This window comes from Scyliorhinus torazame, chromosome 11, assembly GCF_047496885.1.
Source record: "Scyliorhinus torazame isolate Kashiwa2021f chromosome 11, sScyTor2.1, whole genome shotgun sequence".
NCBI classification, from domain to species: Eukaryota; Metazoa; Chordata; class Chondrichthyes; order Carcharhiniformes; family Scyliorhinidae; genus Scyliorhinus; species Scyliorhinus torazame.
Window position 1 is genome coordinate 197,590,898 of NC_092717.1, and position 20,190 is coordinate 197,611,087.

Consider the following 20,190-nt stretch of genomic DNA (forward strand, 5'->3'; position numbering starts at 1 on the left):
GACCCAGGAAGTGTAGAAGATTTTAATTTAGACGGGCAGCATGGCCGGCACAGGGAGGGCCGAAGGGCCTGTTCCTGTGCTGTACTTTTCTTTGTTCTTTGTTCTTATTTCGAGGCTATGCCCCCTAGTTCTGCTTTCACCCGCCAGTGGAAACAACCTTCCCGCATCTATCCTATTTCTTCCCTTCATAATTTTATATGTTTCTATAAGATCCCCCCACATCCTTCTAAATTCCAATGAGTACAGTCCCAGTCTACTCAAACTCTCCTCGTAATCCAACCGCCTCAACTCCTCGTAATCCAAACTCCTCACTTTATATTTACCCACATTAAAATCTATCTCCCAAATCTTTGTTTATCTACTTGACTAAAGTTTACGGAAAAGCTGGAGACTTTTATTTTGCAGCTATCAATCATCCATAAACCACTGATGTTAGCAAAAGGCTTTTGGTCAACATCACATTGCCTTATACCATGCTCTGAATTTTTCACCCATTGTTGGCGTGCACTCAGTGGTCTCGGAAGCAGGCACAAAGTGCGTTCCCGGCCACAGTCAGTCCTGGAGCACTATTTCATGCTGGTTGGTCAATTAACAGCCATTCAGTGTGAAACGCGCTCTGTGAAAGTCTTTGCGCTAGTGGGGAGGGCGGGAAGAGGGTGAGTGCCAAGAAACGTGAGGGTGCAGTCTGGCGTTTCCAGACTTCAGCTCGCCAGTGCAGGAAGATGACTCGCGGATCAGGGCGGCCTTTTTAAAGGCCGCCCTGATATTTCAACCCCCCTCAGTGACCCCAACGCAGCCTCCAAAACCCCCACTGCACCAAACTTACCTCTTCTGGGGTACTCAAGCCCATATCCCCCACCCCACCTCTTATGGGCAAGGCACCCCAGGCCCGACCCCGGGCATGGACAACCTGGCACCCTGGCAGTGCACTTGTCAGCCTGACAATGCCAGAGTGCCCAGGTGGGCAGTGCCAATTTGTCAGGCTGGTAGTGCCCAGATGCCAGGTTGCCTGTGCCAGCAGGAGTGCCAGAGTACCTCCCTGCCCAATGCCTGACTACCCGGGGGCCTCCAATGGCCTGGGAGACCTCCCAGGTATCATTACGCAGGTCCTCATTTGTGTGGACCAGTGCTAAATGGCGCCCTGGCGAGGTCTCCCAGGCACGGCCTCGTCACGTCATAAAGTCAGGCGCGCCGTGGCCGGTATATCACGCCCAAAATCTCCCAAATGAAGAATTCCAGCCAATGTATCAATGTAAAATCTATGCCACTGGCATCTAGGTAGCACAAACATACACGGCCTCAGCCCCCAGACAGATTTGTTAATTCTATTTGAGCCCTGACCTTTCATCCCATCCTGGATTGATGACACGTTAAACGTAAAGGCCGCCTTACTATTTCCTCTGCCCACCAACCGTCAAGGCAGATGGAAAATTTAAAATCCTGGACAATTGGTATTTTATTAATTAAAGTTAGCTTGTTGATTTTCGGTGGGTGCACGTCTGATTCGCATGCAAACCCACCAACTGAAATATTGTGCATGATGTCGTCGGGGTGCATGCCCCACATCTTCTCACACGATCTTGCACGCTTCCAGGTTAGGTCTGTGCCCGGACTTTACAGGTGAAATTCTGGGCCTGCCTTTAATGTCGGAAAAATATCTCAAGCCACTTCACAGAGACGGAATGTAAAATAATGAGCCAAATTGGGAATTGTTACCAAAGATCAGTAAAAGGGATTCATTTTAAGAAAAACTAAAGGCTGTAGGGGTAGAGGGAAAGAATTCCAGAACCTGGTGCCTAGAAGATGTGACTAACGATGGTTGCGTGAAGGGAACAGAAGATGCACAAAATATCAAAGTCGTACCCAGGCCGGATCGGTAGTGTCATAATATCCACTCATGTATATAATGAGATGCAGACAGGCAGTGATTGACACACAGGATAACCAATGAACACACACGACATATAACAACCAATCACCAGACAGGACACCACCACGATAAAGCACACAGGGCATTAAGACTCTCCCTCTCTCTACAGGACACAGCTACTGAGATAGTAAGAGTGCACAAGCCAGTGAGCACTATCACCATGAAGTAGAGAGTTAGTCTGGTCAAGCCAGTAGGAGGTTATCAGTTAGATTGATCGAGTGTCAACTCACAGCAGATTATGTACAGCAATCAGGTAGTTCAATAAAACAGTGTTGGACCATCTCTTGTGTCAGAAGCCTGTTTCTAGTTTCACTGCATCCAGTTGCAGTCACCGTTGAGCCAACTTACTTAACACATCATGGTACCAGAGTGCTATTAATCCTAACGAACCTACCTCGAGTGCATCTGCAACGACCAGCAAGCAGCCATCCAGCGGCATGGAGAAGATCCAGCCTCCTTCGCAACTTCAGATCTCCAGCAACCTCGGCGCTTACTGGAAAGTCTTCAAACAAAAGTTCCTCCTGAACATCGAGGCCTCCGACCTCGAGGCAGCATCGGATGCCAGAAAGATTGCGCTGTTCCTGTTGACTGTGGGGGATCAAGCCATCCACATCTATAACTCGCTTATGTTTGCCGATGGCGAAGACAAGACAAAATTCAAGACAGTTCTGCTGAAATTCGACAGCCACTGCGACATTAAGGTGAATGAGAGCTTTGAACGGTACATCTTCCAACAGAGGCTTCAGGGTAAGGATGAACCTTTTCAGTCCTTCTTGACCTATCTCCGTATCCTAGCGCAGTCATGTAATTATGACTCGACGACTGATTCCATGATCCGGGATCAGATCGTTTTCGTGGTCCAGTCCGGCTCCCTGCGGGAGCAGTTCCACAAAATCAAACAGTTGACCCTCTCCGTCGCAATCGAAACGTGCGTTGTCCATGAGCATGCCAGAAATCGCTACTCCCGCATCAGGGAGGCAGAAACTGCAAAACTGGCCTCCCTCGAGGCAGAAAGGGTGCAGGCCATAGCGAAAATGCAAGGCCTGAGTATTGAGGAGAGTGGCCATTTCGCGCGCTTCTCTCGCGTCCCCACGCATGCGCGCCACGATGAGGCCGAAGACGCTGAGGCGCATGCGCGAGCATCAGCCGACCGCACTGCACATGCGCGATGGCGCACAGAACGTGCTGACGTCAGCGTCATGACGTGTCCGAATTGTGGCTCCGCCCATTTAAAGCGGCAATGTCCAGCCAAAGGCAGGCGATGTCTACAGTGTGGAAAGCCTGGCCTTCTGCAGGTTCGCTCCACCGAACAACAGCCAGCAATCCCAGCTGCAGCGCAGACGTGTCCACTGCGTACAACAAGGCATGCAGGATTCTGATCCAGATGGCCCAACGGACCCTGATGGTGACTGCCTCGAGTCTCCATATCGTGTGGGCATCATCACCACACGCGAGTTGGTCTCTACCGTGCCTGCCAACTGCCTTTCGATCCTCAGTGTGGATCCTGACGACCAGTGGTGTGCCATCATCACGGTCAACCAGTCTCGCATCCGATTTAAATTGGACACTGGCGCGTCTGCAAACCTCATATCACAGTCAGACCTCAATAGCATCCGAGACCAACCTAGCATTCTTCCACCAGCCTGCCAGCTCCTTGACTACATTGGTAATGCCATAGCTGCCAGTGGATCGTGTCAGTTAGGTGTCTCTCACAAGGCAATCAAGGCGACGTTGAGATTCGAGATCGTCCGGCCTGACAAGGCATCCCTCCTCGGTGCTCGTGCATGCAAACTCCTAAATCTGGTACAGCGAGTTCATGCCATGTCCTCGACACCGGCGACGGCCTCGCCCAATGCGAATCTCCAGGCTGAGATAGACGACATTCTCACACAATACCACAGTGTGTTTGATGGGATGGGCACCCTCCAATATCGCTACAAGATATTGCTCGAGCCGAATGCCAACCCAGTCATCCATGCACCACGCCGGGTGCCGGCTCCTCTCAAGGATCGTCTGAAAATGCAGCTACAAGAGCTCCAAGACCAGGGCATCATCTCAAAGGTCACGGAACACACAGACTGGGTCAGCTCCATGGTCTGCGTCAAGAAACCCAAGGTACTCCGCATTTGCATTGATCCCAAAGACCTGAATCGCAACATCATGCGAGAGCATTACCTGATCCCGAAGCGTGAGGAATTGACCTGTGAAATGGCTCACGCCAAATTCTTTACCAAGCTGGACGCCATCCATGGCTTCTGGCAAATTCAGCTGGACGAGCCCAGTCGGAAGCTGTGCACTTTTAACACACCGTTCGGCAGGTATTGCTACAACTGCATGCCTTTTGGTATCATATCAGCTTCCGAAGTATTTCATCGCATAATGGAGCAAATGATGGAGGGCATTGAGGGGGTGCGAGTCTATGTGGATGACGTGATCATCTGGTCCACAACGCCCGAGGATCGCATTGCTCGCCTCAAACAGGTTTTCCAGAGGATTCATGAAAATGGCCTGCAGCTCAACAGGGCCAAATGCTCGTTTGGGCGGTCCGCTATCAGGTTTTTAGGTGACCACATTTCACAGCAAGCTGTGCAATCTGACGCCGACAAGGTGCTGGCAATCAATGCCATGAAGACACCAGAGGACAAAAAGGCGGTCCTCCGCTTCCTCGGAATGGTAAATTTTCTCGGAAAATTCATTCCCAACATGTCATCCCACACCACGGCACTCCGGCATCTCATTAAAAAGTCGACATTGTTCCAATGGCTTCCCGCACATCAAGCGGAGTGGCTTGAGCTGAAGGCGAAGCTCACCACAGCCCCAGTACTGGCGTTCTTTGACCCAACCAAGGATACCAAGATATCCACAGACGCAAGCCAGGATGGCATTGCGACGGTGCTCCTCCAGCGAATCGATTCCTCGTCCTGGGCTCCAGTGACATATGCCTCCAGGGCCATGACTCTGACCGTACAACGGTATGCCCAGATCGAAAAGGAGTGTCTGGGTCTCCTGACAGGAATAGTCAAGTTTCATGACTACATATATGGTCTGCCGAAGTTCACGGTGGAAACAGACCACGGGCATTTAGTCAACATAATCAAGAAGCGTTTAAATGACTTGACACCTCGGCTGCAGCGAATTCTTCTTCGTCTCCGCCGATATGACTTTGAACTCGCCTACACACCGGGCAAGGAGCTGATCGTTGCGGATGCTCTATCCCGATCCATCACCATGCCGTGTGAACCAGGCAACTTCATTCGCCACATCGAGGCACAGGTGCAGTTGTGTGCCAGCAACCTCCCAGCCACAGATGAATGAGTTGTCCAGATACGTGAAGAAACTGCCAAAGATCCTCTACTGCAGCGCGTGATGCAACCCTTGCCCATGGCTGGCAAAAGGGGCAGTGCCCCCAGTTCTTCAACGTTAAGGACGAGTTAACGGTTGTCGAGGGGATCCTTCTTAAACTAGATAGAATTGTCATTCCCCAAAGCATGCAAGCCATGGTGCTCAGACAGATCCATGAGGGTCACCTTGGGGTCGAAAAATGTCGACGCAGAGCTCAGCAGGCAGTCTACTGGCCTGGCATCAGCCAGGACATTGCCAACACAGTCCTCAACTGCACAACATGCCAGAAGTTTCAACCAGCTCAGCCCAAGGAAACACTGCAACAGCACGAGATCGTGACTTCTCCGTGGTCCAAGGTGGTGATAGACCTCTTTCACCCAAATGGGAGTGATTACGTGCTCTTGGTCGACTACTTCTCCAGCTACCCGGAAGTGGTGAAACTGTCGGACCTCACGTCCAAGTCAGTGATTAAAGCCTGCAAAGAGACATTTGCCAGGCATGGCATACCACTCAGAGTAATGAGTGACAACAGCGCATGTTTCTACAGCCAAGAGTGGTCCGACTTTGCACGATCCTACCACTTCAGTCATATCACATCCAGTCCCCATTACCCGCAATCAAACAGGAAGGCCGAAAAAGGGGTCCATATTGTCACGCGATTGCTGTGCAAGGCTGCAGACTCAGCCTCGGACTTCAACCTAGCGCTGTTGGCATACAGGGCAACCCCTCTGTCGACTGGTTTGTCTCCGGCGCAGCTGCTCATGAACTGCAACTTGAGGACGCCTGTTCCAGCCATCCATGTTCCAGACCTTGACCGCCTCTCGGCGCTGCAGAAAGTGCAGCGATCCAGGGACCAGCAGAAGATCACGTGTGATGCTCATGCCAAGGATCTGCCTGCGCTGGCTCCAGACGATGTTGTTCGCGTCCAGTTGCCTGAGGGAGGTTGGTCAGCCCCAGCTATTGTCGTCAGGCAGGCTGCCCCCAGGTCCTTTGTTGTCCAAATGGCTGATGGCTCCATTCTACGGCGCAACAGGATGGCGCTACGAAAAGTTCCCTGCCCACCGCCTGGCTGCACTTCTCCGCATGTCATCATGCCTCCTCCGGACATCTCGCACCACAAGGCCACCAATCTGGCAGTGATCCCACCTCTCCATGAGGCCACTGACATGGCAGCAATCTCGCCTGTCCAAGTGCCAGCGTCACCCCTTCCACCTCTGAGGCGATCAACAAGACTTTGTTGTCCTGAGGTCCGACAGTTTCACCACTTCCGGGTAGCTGGAGAAGTAGTCGACCAAGAGCACATAATCACTCCCATTTGTGTGAACGAAGTCTATCACCACCTTGGACCACGGAGAAGTCACGATCTTGTGCTGTTGCAGTGTTTCCTTGGGCTGAGCTGGTTGAAACTTCTGGCATGTTGTGCAGTTGAGGACTGTGTTGGCAATGTCCTGGCTGATGCCAGGCCAATAGACTGCCTGCCGAGCTCTGCGTCGACAGTTTTCGACCCCAAGGTGACCCATGACTGAATCTATAGACTTAAATAATGTAAATTTTGTTCAGTTTGCTCTGTATCTGCAAGAAAGACACCTTCCCATGTAAATATGTTCATTCACTCACCACTTGTATATAATTATGCATGTATATATATCGCCACGTTCCAAAATTTACTTCAAAAAGGGGAGATGTCATAATATCCACTCATGTATGTAATGAGATGCAGACAGGCAGTGATTGACACACAGGATAACCAATGAACACACACGACACATAACAACCAATCACCAGACAGGACACCACCACGATAAAGCACACAGGGCATTAAGACTCTCCCTCTCTCTACAGGACACAGCTACTGAGGTAGTAAGAGTGCACAAGCCAGTGAGCACTATCACCATGAAGTAGAGAGTTAGTCTGGTCAAGCCAGTAGGAGGTTATCAGTTAGATTGATAGTGTGTCAACTCACAGCAGACTATGTACAGCAATCAGGAAGTTCAATAAAACAGTGTTAGACCATCTCCTGTGTCAGAAGCCTGTTTCTAGTTTCACTGCATCCAGTTGCAGTCAACGTTGAGCCAACTTACTTAACACATCAGGTAGTTTCCGATAATACGGTGCAGACATATTTAAATGAGCCCAATGGCTCACTTAAATATGTTAACGGCGAGATCCTGGTTGCAACATTTTGTGAGGTTCCATTAAATATTGTGAGACGTTTGAAGCATCATAAATCTTGTGAGAGGCCTCTCGCGAGATTAACCGATCTCATGACATCACCAAGTCGGGTACGACAAGGCCATTAAATCGCGTCCTATATATTGATTAATCTTTAAAACAGAGATGAGGAGGAATTTCTTTAGCCAGAGGGTGGTGAATCCGTGGAACTCTTTGCTGCAGAAGGCTGTGAAGATCAAATCACTGAGAGTCTTTAAGACAGAGATAGATAGGTTCTTGATTAATAAGGGGATCAGGGGTTATGGGGAGAAGGCAGGAGAATGGGGATGAGAAACATATCAGCCATGATTGAATGGCGGAGCAGACTCGATGGGCCGAGTGCCTAATTCTGCTCCTATGTCTTATGGTTTTGACAAAGAGATCAACAGGGATGGGAAGTTGTGTGTGGAGTCTGAAGAGATAGGCGGGATACTAAATGAATATTTTTCGTCAGTATTCACTCAGGAAAAAGATAATGTTGTGGAGGAGAATGCTGAGACCCAGGCTATTAGAATAGATGGCATTGAGGTATGTAGGGAAGAGGTGTTGGCAATTCTGGACAGGCTGAAAATAGATAAGTCCCCGGGGCCTGATGGGATTTATCCTAGGATTCTCTGGGAGGCCAGGGAAAAGATTGCTGGACCTTTGGCTTTGATTTTTATGTCATCATTGGCTACAGGAATAGTGCCAGAGGACTGGAGGATAGCAAATGTGGTCCCTTTGTTCAAAAAGGGGAGCAGAGACAACCCCGGCAACTATAGACCGGTGAGCCTCACGTCTGTAGTGGGTAAAGTCTTGGAGGGGATTATAAGAGACAAGATTTATAATTATCTAGATAGGAATAATATGATCAGGGATAGTCAGCATGGCTTTGTGAAGGGTAGGTCATGCCTCACAAACCTTATCGAGTTCTTTGAGAAGGTGACTGAACAGGTAGACGAGGGTAGAGCAGTTGATGTGGTGTATATGGATTTCAGTAAAGCGTCTGATAAGGTTCCCCACGGTAGGCTATTGCAGAAAATACGGAGGCTGGGGATTGAGGGTGATTTAGAGATGTGGATCAGAAATTGGCTAGCTGAAAGAAGACAGAGGGTGGTGGTTGATGGGAAATGTTCAGAATGGAGTTCAGTTACAAGTGGCGTACCACAAGGATCTGTACTGGGGCCGTTGCTGTTTGTCATTTTTATCAATGACCTAGAGGAAGGCGCAGAAGGGTGGGTGAGTAAATTTGCAGACAACACTAAAGTCGGTGGTGTTGTCGACAGTGTGGAAGGATGTAGCAGGTTACAGAGGGACATAGATAAGCTGCAGAGCTGGGCTGAGAGTTGGCAAATGGAGTTTAATGTAGAGAAGTGTGAGGTGATTCACTTTGGAAGGAATAACAGGAATGCGGAATATTTGGCTAATGGTAAAGTTCTTGGAAGTGTGGATGAGCAGAGGGATCTAGGTGTCCATGTACATAGATCCCTGAAAGTTGCCACCCAGGTTGATAGGGTTGTGAAGAAGGCCTATGGAGTGTTGGCCTTTATTGGTAGAGGGATTGAGTTCCGGAGTCAGGAGGTCATGTTGCAGCTGTACAAAACTCTGGTACGGCCGCATTTGGAGTATTGCGTACAATTCTGGTCACCGCATTATAGGAAGGACGTGGGGGCTTTGGAGCGGGTGCAAAGGAGATTTACCAGGATGTTGCCTGGTATGGAGGGAAAACCTTATGAGGAAAGGCTGATGGACTTGAGGTTGTTTTCGTTGGAGAGAAGAAGGTTAAGAGGAGACTTAATAGAGGCATACAAAATGATCAGGGGGTTAGATAGGGTGGACAGTGAGAGCCTTCTCCCGTGGATGGAAGTGGCTGGCACGAGGGGACATAGCTTTAAACTGAGGGGTAATAGATATAGGACAGAGGTCAGAGGTAGGTTCTTTACGCAAAGAGTGGTGAGGCCGTGGAATGCCCTACCTGCAACAGTAGTGAACTCGCCAACATTGAGGGCATTTAAAAGTTTATTGGATAAGCATATGGATGATAATGGCATAGTGTAGGTTAGATGGCTTTTGTTTCGGTGCAACATCGTGGGCCGAAGGGCCTGTACTGCGCTGTATCGTTCTATGTTCTATGTAGAGTTAACTCTCGTAATAAATGCTTCTTTTAAGCTGAAAATTAATGTGTAAGGGTAGTGTATTTTTGGAAAAAGAAGCCCAACAGTCCATTCAGCCTGACCAGTTTGATCCATATTTATTACATGTTTGTCAAATAAATCCTGTCTGAATCACTTCTCTGCTTCGGTTTTCATGAACTTCCATCTATGTCCACTGCAAGTTGTGGATGTGTGAGCAAATTAATGGAGTCTTGTCCACTGTACAAACATCACCATGTGTGAAACATTGTGAAAAAGTGGCAATGGTCATAGAATAGTGTAGAAAATTAAAATATCAGACTGCATTTAGCACAGGAAATAACATCTGAATCTATAAAAAGAAAACCCGTTTGAGGTTAGGCTAAGATGCAATGTGATCAACGTAGAGGTGACTTTCAGCACATTTCACCCTACAGTGGAATGCTTGACTTTTAGTTTGGCTGGGTTGGTAGCATGCCTATCTGAGCTAGAGGATGATGTGTTCAAGCCTCATTGGTTATTTGTCTTGTTCCTGAAGTCTGGCAATGCACAAAATGGCCATCACATTACAATAGTTGCTGTAATTGCTTAAAAACAATACAGGGGTCCTAGTCCTAATAATAACATTCCTTACTTCAAAAACATCAAAATACCAAAACAATACAAAAAAATTGACAGAAATGGATTGAAACAAATGGAAGAATATTTAAATCATTTTTTCAAGTGCTTGATCTTTAAAGGGGGCACTGATGTTGAGTCTTATATTGCCCGGTCCTCATTGATTTTGTGCTTCCGTCGACTTAAAGGAATGCAGTGAATGGACTAAATCCTTTAGCATTTATATACTGTTGGGTAGGTCTCATGATACTGGTACACTTTACAGTAACAATTAAGGACAGGAGTCTTAAAGTGCACTTAGAAAGCATGGACTTGTTCCTGTGCATTTCTGTGGAGGAGGGGAGGAGATTTAATGTCAGTGTGTTTCTGTCAATCATCTTTCATTTCTCTTGTCAGCCAGGAAACAGTAAATTGGAGAAAAATCAATAAATGCCTCTGATCACTTTATTTCTTTATTTTTTCATGTCTTTTATAGATCTCTGGCTAAGAGAGCAGGTGACTTGCTCCAAGGCCTCCAGCAGTTACGAAGGTTAATATCTGGTGAGTCACCCTGAAGTCGCATCCTCAGATTTCCATTGTATCCCTGTCAAGAGGTGACTACCCTTTGCAGATTCCTTTTCAATAATTCTGGCCATGATCAGCAACTCACAGTATGGGGGTGGGACAATTATCTCATATCTTACCACTGCCTGGCACAGGCTGCTTGAGTAGAAGTATGCAATGCCACCGTACAAATGAAGGCTGTTATTATGATCCCACTGGCTCATGAAAAATGGGGCAGTTTGAGGGGCCTGCAGCAGTGAGCCTCACTGCCTGTATCAGGTATCTTCTGGCTGCTATTCCAGGGTTTTAGAAGCAGATGGGCAAATGGCATACTTCCAGCCTCAGTATGAGGCTTGCAGCATTGGAAAGTGTTACTTGAAGGTGTATTCACTCACCTTGACCATTCGTATGAGGTAAGTGAATGTTTTCCAGTAAGGGAGGATAGGAAGCATGGCCAGATAGGGAAAGATTTGGAGGGATTCAATGCCGAGCTTCATAAGTGAAGATTAGCTTATTGGACAAGATACTGGAATGCTACTATCATCCTTGGAACTTGCCCCCAATATTATTTTGCTTTACTTTAGCAAAGAAACAAGGAATACTATAACATGTTGCATGGCACTTAATAAATAGTCATACGGAAAATGGATGCATAGCCATGCTTTAAATGCGGAGGTTCACACATGAAGAATAGGTTACTGGGAGTGCTTTGGGAGGCTGCTAGCACCCATTGGGACTTACCCCCAACAATATTTTGCTTTATTTTAGGAGGCTGGAAATTTTAAAAAATAGAAGTTTATAGATAAAGGCAGAGACCAGATGGTTTTGGAAAGAAGTGCTGGTTTCAGAGAAGTGGCTGGCTTTGTCTCATTACTTTCCTCTTACACAGAGCAGATGAAAGAGTGAGCAAGTGTTTCTCTACACTCGACATCATTTATCAACTGCCTCCCTAAGATGAAACTCCAAATGGTTTTGCTCTCTAATGCCCAATCACTACATAATCTTTAGTTTCTTGACTGTACCCTTAGCAATTTGGATTGAAGGGAGAAGAAAAACCGGGTAGAACACACAATAATTAATGATGCATAAGACAGGGTAAAATCTCTTTATTACTCATTGATGTCTAAAATACACACAGCTTCAGACTGTGACAAGTTGAAGTTCAATGTGCTCCCCACACAGAATATGATGGTGTTTAGAAGCATCTCATTAATTACTCTGTATTGTGGAAGTAACACCAAAAGATTTGGAACCATCCTCGAGGCAGGAAGAAAGGCTAAAGTTTCTTGATCTTCAGCAATGTAATCAATAAGAAAATATAATAAAAATATTGTATGTAGAAGTTCAGTACTCTGAACTCTTAATAGGAACAAATGCTTTTACAGTTTATGATTTATGCATATGCTACACCCAACTGTATTTTGTGTTTACTTCATACTTCAAGTGCAATATGGAGTTTATAGTCACTAACGTACTCAGGTCTGTATGAATTAGCGTTGTTACAACAATAACCTGCATATAAATGGTGCCTTTAATCTAATAAAACATTCCAAAGTGCTTTACTGAACACAATTAGCACAATGTAATATACATATGCAGGAATTAAAGTTGAGATATTTCTGTAAATGTACAAGAGTTAACAGTCGTATAATCCCTACAGAATCATAGAACCCCTACAGTTCAGAAGGAGGACATTTGGCAAATCGAGTCTGCACCGACCCTCTGAAAGAGCACTCCACCTAGGGCCAATCCCCAACCCTATCCCTGTAACCCCACCTTGGGACAATTTAGCTTAACCAATCCACCTAGCCTGCACATCTATGGACTGTGGGAGGAAACCGGAGTACCCGGGGGAAACCCACACAGACACAGGGCCCATTTGGCGCCGCATAAGGAGGCTGAAGCGGCATGAACCGCTCCAGTGCCGTGCTGGCGCCCTGTGGTGTCCAGAATTGGTCGTGCCCGGGCCCTGTTCGCGCCGTCGTGAAATGCGACGGCGTTCACGACGGCGCGGGCACTTAGTCCCGGGAGCGGAGAATTACGCCCAAGTCTAAGGTGTGACCCCAATCATGTTTTTATTCATTCACAGGACATGTGCATCGCTACCAAGGTTGCATTTTTTATCCACCCTTTCTTGCTCCACTGCTAGGTCATTTCAGAGAACAGTTAAGTTTCAGTCACATTGCTGTAGGGCCCATACAGGCCAACTAAGGCCATCAATGACACAGTCAAATAGATTGGCAATGTTCACTGCTGAGGTTCACACTGTAAACAGCCATCCCAGAAGTAAATTAAATTAAATTAAACAAAATTCTCTTGTGCTTTATTGTTTTTCTGTTGCTTTTGCGCCTGACCTCCCTCCCTAACTATCTTTCTATCTGTCTAATCTATATAACTTCATTAAAATGGCATTTATAGGACATGCAGAAATCATGGGCGTCATTCTCCGACCCCCCGCCAGGTCGGAGAATGGCCATTGGCCGCCGTGAATCCCGCCCCAGACCCCGCCGAAGTCTCCGGTACCGGAGATTGGGCGGGGGCGGGAATCGGGCCGTGCCGGTTGGCGGGAACCCCGCTCAATTCTCCGGCCCAGATGGGCCGAAGACCCGCCCAGAAATTGCCTGTCCCGCCGGCGTAAATTAAACCTGGTATTTACCGGCGGGACCAGGCGGCGTGGGTGGGCTCCGGGGTCCTGGGGGGGGCGCGGGGCGATCTGACCCCGGGGGGTGCCCCCACGGTGGCCTGGCCCGCGATCGGGGCCCACCGATCCGCGGGCGGGCCTGTGCCGTGGGGGCACTCTTTCCCTTTCGCCTCCGCCACGGCCTCCACCATGGCGGAGGCGGAAGAGACTCTCCCCACTGCGCATGCGTGGGAAACTTTCAGCGGCCGCTTACGCTCCCACGCATGCGCCGGGAAACTGTCAGCGGCCGCTGACGCTCCCGCACATGTGCCGCATTTCCGCGCCAGCTGGCGGGGCAACAAACGCCATTTCCGCCAGCTGGCGGGGCGGAAATCCCTCCGGCGCACCTTTGGGGCGGCGCGATGCCCGTCTGATTGGCGCCGATTTGGGCGCCAGTCGGCGGACATCGCGCCGTTGGGGGAGAATTTCGCCCCATATTTCTTACATTGTTTTACTGTTGCTAACTTTTGGTTGGCTCTTAATTCGTAATTTGCCCTGTTTGTTTAACCTTTGCTCTAGAGTCGCCAGGTATCTTTATGATACCGCCACGAGGTTCAAGTTCAAGTAATGATCAATAACTCAACACACCAATTAGTACGATTCAAATCAAAACACATTTATTACACACAGTAAATCACTACTCATGCGTAAACTCTACTTTCTGGACTATTCCTATCACTAAAATGCCTATACTTAGCTTCGGAATTGGCCCACCAGGTCAGGGGAACAAATGGCCTTTCGTTCAGGACCTGAGTCTGCAGGATTCAAAAGCTGGTATGGACTTGTAGCTAGGAGCGCCTATCTCATAGCGAGCGTTGACTGGAGACTTACTTGGTTGATTTGGCAGCTTAAACAGGTCACTCTCACGGGTTAATTCAAGTTGCTGAGTGACCCTGCCAAAGAACGATGATTTGAACTTGGGGGCTTTACTTTATAGTCCCCAGGGGCTTCCCGCCCTTCGGGGCGGACCCCGTACCTGGTTCCAAATGATTGGACTGCGTTCCGATCATTTGGATCGATTTCTCCAATACTGGATTTGTTCCCCGATCGCTGGGCGGTCCCTAAATGGCTGTTGGCCTTCCTTTGTCTTGGCTCCTGCTGGCGCCGAGGAGTCTGGCTTGGCTTTATTCACCTTGAGTGTTGCAATTGTGCCTTGGAATTGCTCATTACTATGCAGATGGCTGCTGGTTTCAGTGCTGTCTGGTTTTTGCAAGTTTCAATACACATGATTTCTGCACTTGCTCAATTTTGCCTGTGTTGGCTGAATTTCCCTTCAGTCTTTGCAGTTCTCCATTTTAAGTCGGGAAGTGGCCAACCCAGGTGGCTACACTCCCTCCTTGTGATCCCTAACGCGAAGCGTGAAGGATCACATAACTGCGTTGTCTTCATTCCCTGACCCGGCGAGCACTCTTCCATGGCCTCTACACTGACCATAGCTATGCAATGAAAATTTTTAACTAACATTCGAAGTGGCGCTATGTCAAAACAGGGACATGCATTACAAAATTTACCTCTAACTGTCCTCAATAAACTACACTCACTCAACATTCAGTCATATTAACTTCCTAAACAATACAAAATAAAAGCAGCATTTACATTTTTCCTGGCTTGGCAGTCAAGCACAGGGGTGTACAATATTTCCATTTCTTTATTTACAAAAGATGTAACACAAATGGTCTTTATTGTAGATCAAGGGGTTCGGGGGCCTGGTGAAAACTGAAAATAGGGGATCTCATTCTGTATACCGGGGTGCTAGCGTGGTAGGCTTTCCTTCACCATTTCCTCACGCGGATAGTCTGCACGATGCTGCAGAGTATCGCCAACACTAATAGGGATTCGACTACGTAGGAAAGGGAGTACCATGTTATGAGCTTATCACACCATGATGGTGTGGTGTTGCCTGTTACTGGGCTCTGGGTGCTATGGAGAAGTGAATCATTAACGGCCGGGGGGGGGGGGGGGGTTGGGGTCAGGGGGTTCGCATTCGCGCGCAACCGAATACACATTATAATGGTGGTGATGAACACGGAGGATGTCCTCATTGTTCTTCTTCTTTCTCTTTTTGTCTCTTCCTTTCCGTTTTGTCTCTTTTCCTGGAGCTTCTGGGGTTCTATGGATCAAACATAGTGTCTGTTACTATCTTGGTTAATATCTCGTGCGTTAGTATGTAGTCATCGTGGGGGTTGCCGTATTGGTTCTACCTTCGAACCAGAAGAGCAGTTATGAACGGGGGCTGGCAAGCTCTCAGCGGATTCAGCCGATGAGCATGCTGGCAAGTTTTCATAGGTTTCTGCAGACAAATATGGCGTGGGGCCGTGAAAAAAAAATTTGCGATCTTGCATACAACATATAACAATAACAGTAACAAACAACATGAAACAACATGCTGCAGGTTCCATCAGAAAGGACACCGTTTCTCTCAAGCGGTTCCTTTTTAAAACATCATCTGGACACCTCAGTTATCAGTTGCGAACAGGGTCACAAAGGGGTTCTCCCTTTGGGAGTCGGACTCAAAGTCGTTATCTTCTCCTGGATGCCATACTCTGGAACGTATAAGGGCTGAGAGGGCTGCATGGTGCGATTTGGGGTCCATCTCATCGTTCCGGACGAGCCTGAATGAATTATCGCGGTGCGCAAAGGTGGTGTCTAGTTCTGTGGGGACGGAATTGTCATCGTAGGGCGGTGGTCTTTGGTGGGGTTTGTTGAGGAATGTGATGAGGAAGGTGGTGCACGATCAATCACACTCAAGACAAAGTGATTTCATAACTGAAGGCTTTAATCGACTAGAACTGTTCCCCAGCAGCTTCGGTACAGAAAGTGAAGGCTGCTGGGATGGCACCAGTTCTTATACTCCGCCTGTCAGGGCGGAGCTCCGTATCAACAGCCAAAGGTAAACTCCTAGGTTTAACCAATGGTCATCAGCCGCTTAGGTACAGCAATACCTGATGATATCACATTCACCCCCTGATAAAAAAAGAGACCGGCGGGGGTGGTGGCCAATGGTAACAATCGCCTTTAACATGGGATGATCAGATATGGAGGTACCGTGATACTTCCTTACAGAGCTGTTGAGAATATTTACAAAGTGTTCGTTCATGGTGGCCTGGTCGTCCTTCTGGATCGTCTGGGCTTCGGTGGTGATTCTGTTGGAGGTCCAGGTGGTTGCCACTCCGGGAGCGTGGTTTCGGCCTCCCCAGCAGCTCCGTCACCCCTATGCGGCGCTGTTGGGGCAAACGGTTGACACAGGGTGGGGGGGCGCCTGTAGGGGACGTCAGTGGGTGGGCAGGCCTAGGCAGGAGCGGCGGGAGTACTGACCCTCCAGTGAGGTGCTGTGGGGTGGGTGGGGGTGGGGGTAATGGTTCGGGTGCGCGTGGGGTTCCGGCGGGTGCCAGGTCCCGGAGACTGTATATTGCCTGCCGTCAGGGAATGCCACGTAGGCATACTGGGGGTTAGCGTGCAGCAGGTGGACCCTCTCGATCAATGGGTCTGACTTGTGCGCCCGCACGTGCTTTCGAAGCAGGATGGGTCCGGGTGTCGCTAGCCAGGTTGGGAGCGGGGTCCCGGAGGAGGACTTCCTGGGGAAAACAAGGAGACGTTCATGAGGTATCTGATTGGTAGTTGTACAGAGCAGTGACCGGATGGCGTGGAGGGCCACCGGGAGGACTTCTTGCCAGCGGGAGACTGGGAGATTCCTGGACCGTAGGGCCAGTAGAACAGTCTTCCAGGCCGTTCTGTTCTCCCTCTCCACCTGTCCGTTTCCCCGGGGGTTGTAACTGGGCGTCCTGCTTGAGGCAATGCCCCTGCTGAGCAGGAATTGACGCAGTTCGTCGCTCATAAAGGAGGACCCCCTATCATTGTTTATGTACACCGAACAGTGTAAAGATACCCTGGAGGGCCTTGATGACGGTGGTTGCGGTCATGTCTGGGCAGGGGATGGCGAATGGGAACCGGGAGTACTCGTCAATCACGTTCAGGAAATACGTGTTGCGGTCGGTGGAGGGGAGGAGGCCTTTGAAATCCATGCTGAGGCGTTCAAAGGGACGGGAAGCCTTTATCAGGTGCACCCTCTCTGGCCGGTAGAAGTGCGGTTTGCACTCCGCGCAGATTTGGCAGTCCCTGGTGACTGTCCTGACCTCCTCGATGGAGTAGGGCAGGTTGCGGGTCTTGATGAAGTGGAAGAAATGAGTGACCCCCGGGTGGCAGAGGTCCTCGTGGAGGGCTCGGAGGTGGTCCACTTGTGCAGTGGAACAAGTGCCGCGGGACAGGGCATCAGGAGGCTCGTTTAGCTTCCCCGGACGATACAAGATCTCGTAGTTGAAGGTGGAGAGTTCTATCCTCCACCGCAAGATCTTGTCGTTTTTAATCTTGCCCCGCTGTGCATTATCAAACATGAAAGCAACCGACCGTTGGTCCGTGAGGAGAGTGAATCTCCTGCCGGCCGGCCTCCAATGTCTCACAGCTTCAACTATGGCTTGTGCCTCTTTTTCGACCGAGGAATGGCGAATTTTGGAAGCATGAAGGGTACGAGAGAAGAAGGCCACGGGCCTGCCCGCTTGGTTGAGGGTGGCCGCCAGAGCTATGTTGGACGCATCGTTCTCGACCTGGAAGGGGAGGGACTCGTCGATGGTGCGCATCGTGGCCTTTGCAATGTCTGCTTTGATGCGGCTGAAGGCCTGGCGGGCCTCTGTCTTCAGGGGGAAGGTTGTGGACTGGATTAGGGGTCGGGCTTTGTCTGCGTAGTTCAGGACCCACTAGGCGTAGTAACTGAAAAACCCTAGGCAGCGCTTCAGGGCCTTGGGGCAGTGAGGGAGGGGGAACTCCATAAGTTCCCCACTGAGCGTAGTAACTGAAAAACCCTAGGCATGCGCTCAGGGTCGGGGTCTATAACTCCATTTCACACTACGTAGCCCAGAATGGCTAGACGGTCGGTGCTAAATACGCATTTATCCTTATTGTACGTTAAGTTAAGGATTTTCGCGGTCTGGAGAAATTTGCGGAGGTTGGTGTCGTGGTCCTGCTGGTCATGGCCGCAGATGGTGACGTTATCCAGATATGGGAACGTTGGGCGTAAGCCGTACCGGTCAACCATTCGGTCCATGTCTCGCTGGAAGACCGAGACCCCATTAGTGACACCAAAGGGAACTCTTAAAAATTGATAGAGCCGCCCATCTGCTTCGAAGGCAGTGTACGTGCGGTCACTATTACGGAGGGGTAGCTGATGGTAGGCGGACTTGAGATCCACCGTGGAGAAGCCCTTGTATTGCGCGATCCTGTTTACCAGGTCGGTATTCGGGGGAGAGGGTACGCGTCCAGCTGCGTAAACCTATTGATGGTCTGACTGTAGTCAATAACCATCCTATGTTTCTCCCCGGTCTTTACCACCACTACTTGAGCTCTCCAGGGACTGTTGCTCGCTTCGATGACCCCCTTCCCTCAGCAGCCTTTGGACCTCTGACCTGATGAAGGTCCGGTCCTGGGCACTGTACCGTCTGCTCCTGGTGGCGACGGGTTTGCAATCCGGGGTGAGGTTCGCAAACAGGGAAGGCAGGTCGACCTTAAGGGTCGCGAGGCCGCAGACAGTAAGGGGGGGTATAGGGCCGCCGAATTTAAAGGTCAGGCTTTGCAAGTTACATTGGAAGTCCAACCCCAGGGGTGTAGCCGCGCAGAGGTGCGGCAGGACATAAAGGTGGAAATTGTTGAATCTCCTGCCTTGGACAGTGAGGTTCGCTAGGCAGAACACCTTTATCTCCACCGAGTGTGACCCGAAGGCCAGGGAGATCCTTTGGTTTACAGGGTGGGTAACAAGTGAACAGTGCCTTACCGTGCTGGGGTGAACAAAGCTTTCCGTGCTCCCAGAGTCAATCAGGCAAGACGAATCGTGGCCGTTGATGAAGACCGTCGTTGTTGCTGTTACGAGTGTCCGAGGTCGACTTTGGTCCAGTGTCACTGAGGCCAGATGAAGCAGTTGCGAGTTCTGATTGGGCAGCGTGTAGTCAGCCGTGCTGGGGGCCTGGGGCCCCATCCAAGATGGCGTCTCCCATGGGTCGCACATGGTGGCCGGGGATGTACAAGATGGCGGGGGGATGGACAAAATAGCGGCCCCCACCCATCCAGCGTGGTGTCCGGGGGGCAAGGTGGCCACGCCCGTGGGTCGCACGTGGCCATAGGATAGGGGGGTGGCGGTGAACGCAGGCTGGTCGGGGCCTGAAGGGGTGGTTGCCGCGGCGGTCCGGAGTCGCTGGAGACTGTGGCCAAGGCGCGGGCCAGGCAGGCCCCCACAAAGTGGCCCTTCTTGCCGCACCCTTTGCAGGTGGCGGTGCGGGTCGGGCAGCGCTGGCGGGGATGATTCGCCTGCCCGCAGAAGAAACAGCGGGGCCCGGCGGCATTAGCGGCTGTCTCGCAGCGCAGGCCTGCGGGGTCAGGGGGAAGGTCTGTGGGGCTGCCGCTACGGGGTGCCACACAGCCCAGGGGGCCGCCGCGCGGTCGGGCGTATAGGACTGCGTGTTTTGGGAGGCTACGTCCATGGACCCTGCCAGGGCCCGTGCCTCTCTAAGTCCCTGGGTGTCCTTTTCTAGGAGTCTTTGGCGGATCTCTGAGGAGCTCATACCCGCTACGAAGGCATCCCTGATTAAAAGTTCCGTGTGCTCGCTCCCCGAAACTTGCGGGCAGCCACAGTTTCAGCCCAGCACCAGTAGCGCCCGGTAGAAATCCTCCAACGATTCCCCGGGGCTTTGCCGTCTGGTTGCAAGCAGATG